The sequence below is a fragment of the Tenrec ecaudatus genome, chromosome 4, assembly GCF_050624435.1.
Source record: "Tenrec ecaudatus isolate mTenEca1 chromosome 4, mTenEca1.hap1, whole genome shotgun sequence".
NCBI lineage: Eukaryota > Metazoa > Chordata > Mammalia > Afrosoricida > Tenrecidae > Tenrec > Tenrec ecaudatus.
The window spans coordinates 47,741,344-47,747,752 of record NC_134533.1 but is presented as its reverse complement, the minus strand read 5'-3'; the positions used below and the strand labels follow the sequence as shown (position 1 = coordinate 47,747,752).

Below are 6,409 nucleotides of genomic sequence, written 5' to 3'. Positions count from 1 at the left end.
TTTTTGGGTGTGCTCTGCAGGTGGAGGGTGAAGGATCAGCACCTGTGGGCCTTCTTGAGGACCGCATGCTCTTGGCCTCTAAGAATTCCTGCTCTTGGCCCCATCACTCCTGGTTGCCCCCTCCGTTCAGTATTCTTTCCACAGGTCTTTTTGTGCTGCTTTGAAGTGACCATTTTTAGTCAGAAGTTTCGCACGGTCTGTGCCATGCAGCCTAGCATGCTTTTCAGAGATAGTGTGTACATTTTGAGACTGTCATTCCTGAGACTTCCCTTTCCATCAGAGTTACATGGATTTAAAAAGTGCTTCTGCTGCGTGATTTTTTTTTAGTGATAGAGCAAAAATTGAGTTAAACCACCCCAGAAACCTAACACACACACCAAAAAGAAAGAGGTGGATTTTTTTTTCAAAGATGAGTGTTTCATTTTTTTTACAAAACAATCTGATCTCCTTCAAAGTACTCTCCATTACACTCAATACAATTGTCAAATCTGTGATTCCACTCTTGGAAACATTTTTCAAATCCATCTGTTGGGATGGTTGACAGCACCTCCCTCGTTTTTCTCTTCACCTCTTTTACATTGACAAATTGCTGCCCTTTCATGTCCCTGTTCATTCTTAGAAACAAAATAAGTCAGGAGTGAGGTCAGTTATGTAAGGGGGGACAAGAGAACCATGCTGTTTTTTTTTTTTACCCCAAACTGGCATACTGATATGGCTCTGTGAGCAGTTATATTGTTGTGGTGGTAAAACCAGTCGCCCATTGGTCACAAATCAAGCCTTTTTGGTTGCACACTGTTATGCAATCTTTCCAGAATCTCTAAATAAAACACTTGATTAATAGTCTCACCTGGTGGAATGATTCAAAATGCACTACAAGTCCACAGTTTTGTCCATTTGGGAAGTTGCTGGACATCCCGAACAAGGTTTGTCATCAATCAACTTTCACCTTGTTCGAAATGAGAAAGCCACACGTACACCCGAGTTTATCCTACAGCACTCTTCCTGTCAGCTGTGTTCAACATGACAACAGTTTCAGCGGAACTGTTCCCAAGCAGGAAATGGAATTTATAGCTTCATGCTGTTCTCTTAAATCAGACATCATAAAAGAACCACGTTCAAGTGAAACTGGTTGCATGAAAAAATTCACTGTGCCCAGAGAGGACTTTCCCAGGTGATGTCACTGGGTGCACTAACTCAGAGTGAGTTGCTTCATGCTCACCTAGCAGGAAAAATACTTACTATGAATGCTCCACCTTTTTTTTTGGTAACCCCTCATACATGTATCTATATAACTACATATAGATACATCACTATTGCTTTAACCCTGTCGTCAAGTTAATTTTGCCTTCTAGTGACGGTTTATGGGAGGAGTAAGTCCACTTTTTCGCCTGAGGGTTTTGAACTGCCAACCATGCATACCATAGCCTAATGCCTAACTACTACACCACCAGGGCTCCATTATATATACTATATATAGCATAATCTATGTATATATATATATATACATACATGAATATACTCACTGCCATTGATCATTTTTTAACTCATAGCAACCCTATAGAACAGAGGCACATAGACTCTACGGTACTTCCGCTGTGAATTTCCAAGACTATAAATCTTTACAGAAGTAGAAATGCTGATTTTATGGTTAGTAGTCCAACCAGACTCCTGGTTGACTATATATATATATATATATATATACCTATCTATCTATCCAAGCACCAATATAAGAGTTCAAAATGTACATTTTTGGGAATTATATGAAATATATATAACTCTAATTCTAATATTTGTAGGAAGAAGAACAAACATACAAACAAACTATAATAATGTTTGTTGAAATATTCCTGGGTAACAGTAGAGCATACCAGAGATATGATATGTATGTGTTACATTGACTATGGCAAGTCATTCAAATGTGTGGATTATGAAAATTATGGATAACATTGCAGCACATAAGAATATTAGAACAATTATTGGACTCATGTAAAACCTATCAATAGTCTGGGGGCAGTTATTTGATTGAACAATGAGATACTGATTTTAAGATCAGGAAAGGTTCACATCAATGTTATATCTTGAGAACATACTTATTCAAATTAAATTCTGGAAAAATTATCCAAGAAGCTGGACAATATGAAGAGGAGCACCCTTCAGGGTAGGATGAAGGTCCATGAACAACCTTTATGGGATGTGCAGATGACACAGTCTTACCTGCTTAAAGGAAAGGGCTTGAATCACTCAGTCTGGATAATCATTCTGCCTAACAATTTGTTTTCTCTAAAGAAAACAAAAATCCTTACATGCATGCCAATAAACACCATTATAATTAACAGAGAAAAGGTTGATGTTGCCAAGAATTTCACAATTTTTGATTCACAATCAACATTTATGGAAGGAGCTCTCAAGAAATCAAGGACTGTATTACTGTGGGCAAATCTGCTCCCTGCTTTCTTTAAAATGATGAACAGCAGGGAGATCACTTTGAGGCCTAAAATGCACCTGACCCAGGCCATGGTGTTTCAATCAGCTCATACAAATGTGAAAGCTGATAATGATCAAGGAAGATAACATAATAACTGATATATGTAAATTACAGCTATGTGCATAAATGTTGAAAATTCCACGGACTTCTAGAAGTACAGCTATGATACTCCTTAGGGCAAGGAGTAGACTCTATCTCACATGCTTGGGACTTATTATCAGATAGGCCAGTCACTCCAAAAGGACATTGCAGCTGGTTCACAATAAAAAGCAATAAAAAGAGGAAGATATCATATGGGTTTACATAGTGTCTGCCACCATCCAAACAATATTGAAGATGACACCACTCTGGGCAGCATTTTGTTCTCTTATACTTAAGATGAATGAGTCAGAACCAACTCCATGCACCTAAAAACAGCAAGTACAAATGAACAATACATGTTTACCAGGTCTTCAGAATGATAGATTTATATTTTCAATTTTCTGTTAGTTATAAGTTGCTTATCTGTTAGCTCAGGATTACAACACCTGGGTTGAAATGCTTTTCCACTTAATAGCCGTGAACCTGTGGGAATATGTTTGATGTCTCCTTCAGCTTATTCACTTGCAAGTGGGTGAGTAGTGATCTCTAATTTAAGAGGTTGCTATGAGGACTGACTTAATACTAGAACTTAAAACAATGTTTAGCACGTAGCAAACATTAGACAGCTTCATTGGATAATTAAAAGGTGAGTATCTCAATGCAGCATTCATCATGAGTTTAATGCGCAGAATAAATAGACAAAAACTCCAGGGTGCTCTCCCAGTGCTTGACCCAAAGCATTCTATATTGTTAAATCATACAGGAAATAAAGAAGCAAAAAAATGTAGCTCTACATATACACAACATAAGTTTCACTATCACAGCAGCGTTTTCACTGTATGCTAATGTAGGCCATTGCATCTTGGTTTGATTGTAAGTTTTGTTCTATGCATATTGTTTTTAATGCATTTACATTGATTTCCACATCTGTTAATCTTAGAAATAAATACCCCTATCTCATTTTGCCATTGTAAGTGAATCCATTGCTTTTGATGTCAATCATTTCTTGTGTATCAAAACGGTCCAAAGGTGGGGCAATGAACTTCATGAAGGTGTTATGAAGATATTATTCAGGTCCAGAACACATTGGGTCACATCATGTGTGAGAGCTTTTCCATTAATCTATTTCTAAAAACGTTTATATTTCAAATTTCCCTTTTATATTTTATGAAACACTATAGATGAATATTAGTTGCTTTAACATAACCTATTTGAGGTTCAAAATCTTTTTTGAAGTACTGAAACCTTTATTTCAAATCTTAAAAAAGTTATATTAACATACGAGATAGTGACCTACTGCTGCGACCAATGGATTAGGCAAGGTTTCATCATTCAGCCTTCTATTAAAATTCCAGATCACTGAATGAATGGGCCAGAAACCATGATCCCGATGTTCTCAGGGAATCAACAACCAGATCTAGGCATGACACCACACAACACAGTGTGTTTTAAGTTTGTTATGAAAAGTCCCTAATTGTCTTTAGCACTTGTGTTTGCTCTATACCAGAAAGACTTTTTAATTTCATTTTCATTAAGATGGAGTCTTGTTGGCTTCTGTGGGCTGCCACCCACGGGGTTAGGAGTTGGACCCACTGGCTGATCTGCAGTAGAAAATACAAAGGTTTCTGCTCCTGGAAAGAATGGCCGCGTGGACACCCGCAGGGGTGGTACCGCTCTCCCCGGCAGCATGCTATGAGTTGTAATTGACTCGATGTCAGTTGTGCGAGCTTATAACTGAAGACATTTTGAATTGGTGTAAACTCAGAACTTTTACAACTTTTACCTTAAGAACTTACTTAAGAATTAAGTGGGTGTTTTTTTTTTCCCTCGCCGATGTCCTGGGTTCAAGCTGGACATTGGATCTGATGCCCTGGAGGAGATGTGTTTGATGAGGAGGCGGACGAGTCGCTCCTGGTGCAGCGGGAATGGCAGAGCCACCTGCACAGATGAGTCAAAGATGGTATAGAGGTGGCGTAGACGCTGGCAAGGCAGTTGCTCTTCAGCAGGGCCCCAATCTAGGTTATAAGGAAGGTGCAGACGTCGTTATGAACTATGGACAACTCAGGGCAACGTTGAGTGCTTTGCTCTCGTGGAATCACCTTCATGATAACCGTCCGGCTTCCATCAGTAAGAGAAATAACCTTCTGCATGCAGTTGGCCAACGTGAAGAGCATGGGCCCAAACATCTGATATCAATCACAGCACAGCCCCGGGTTGCAGATTGATTGGACTCCATTCAGAATGTGGACCTTTGTCATGCAGTTCCAGCTGAGAACAATATTGATAAAGCCAAAAGGCTCTATGAAAATAGTGCTAAGTTTAACAAAAACGGTAGCAAAAGTCCTGGTGGGATAGATTGTCCCTCCTTAGAAAGCTGTGGAACAGAGCAGCATGTGCATTCTGAAAGCCCAAGCCTCACTGGGATGTTAGAACAGACAGCCAGTTTATTACAATAGCTAGGGATGTCAGTGGACATCATTCAACACCTCCAGCAATTGTACAAGCTATCATTTTCCTAATGAAAAGAATGTTTTCATTTCAATGTGTTTTAACACGCTTTTTAAATGTGTTTTCGTTGCTCCTTAACCAAAATATGTACTGATTTCTATATCAAAAGCGTCCAGCTATTTGTGTTATCCTTCAAGAAAGTTTGAATTGCCTTCAAAATTGGTACTGCTAACTGTAATATAAGCCATTCTTTGGCAATGGCCTAACATTCTGCCATTTCTATATCTGCTCAACCAACAATTTTTACCAGATAATAGTCAAGGTTTCTTTATCATATAACCTAGATTATTTTATGATAATCATATAAACTGTAGTATTATTATACCTGATTTCATTTTATCATCTCATTAAACTTCTAAAAATGAAAAAAGGAAGAATTAAGTGTTTCAATTTTGACTTCTACAGTCTTCACCACTCCGTGGAAGAGAGAGGAAATAATTACTTTCTTTCTGATGAGAATACAGTTTTATTTATTAATTCATATTTGAGACAAAAGAGAGAGTTAAAAAAGTTAGAGACATACCCAAGAGTAGCAAGGCATGAGAAATGTCTCTGGAAAGTTGCAAAATGCTCTTTCCTCCATTCTTTCATTTTAAATGTACACACGTCTCAGATAAAAGCAATAACTCTATGTGAACTGCATGTCAGTTTTTAGCTTTTTAGATTTGAAAGTCTCTAACTCCACAAATCTCAGTACTGTAGGTGATGTCTTGAAGGTTTGTGATTTTTACTATAAATGCTTTTCTTACAACTGTTGCCTGTGTTTGGCTATAAAAACTGTTCAGATTTAAACTGCAAGATGTTCACTTGAAAAACATATATGGGTCTATATATTTCTTGGAGGTATTTGTCTTCTTTTAAGAAAATGATTCTCATTTGGATCATAGAGGTATATATTGTTAATGTGTGGTGATTTATGTCAGCCATTTCATTCCCTGAATGATGATTGCATTTTTATTACCCGAGAAAGAGATATAAACTAGTAGATACGCTCACCCACCTTGAAGTTACATTGTCCGAGTTCAAATGCCAACTTTTATATTTACTAGCAATGTAGCCACAGCATCAACAACAAAACCCCTGCCACCAACTCCTAGTGACCCCATAGGGAAGAGTCAACCAGGCTTGACATCTTTCCAGGAGCAGAAGCCTTGTCTTCCCCTGATTGGAGTCACTTGTAGGTTTGAACAATTTACCTTGTAGTCAGCAGCCCAGTGAGTAACCAGTTACACTACTTGAGCAATACAACCATTCAGACTCATTTTCCTAAGTATCCATTTCCATGTCTATAACAACCAAAAAATATTGTCAATCTTTTATAACTTTTATGACTTA

General features: G+C 38.0%; 1 pseudogene; it reads left to right on the top strand.

The window, feature by feature from the left end:
• Positions 1-4,399: 4,399 nt before the first annotated feature.
• On the top strand, positions 4,400-5,085 carry LOC142445799 (protein YAE1 homolog pseudogene; annotated as a pseudogene).
• Positions 5,086-6,409: the final 1,324 nt, after the last annotated feature.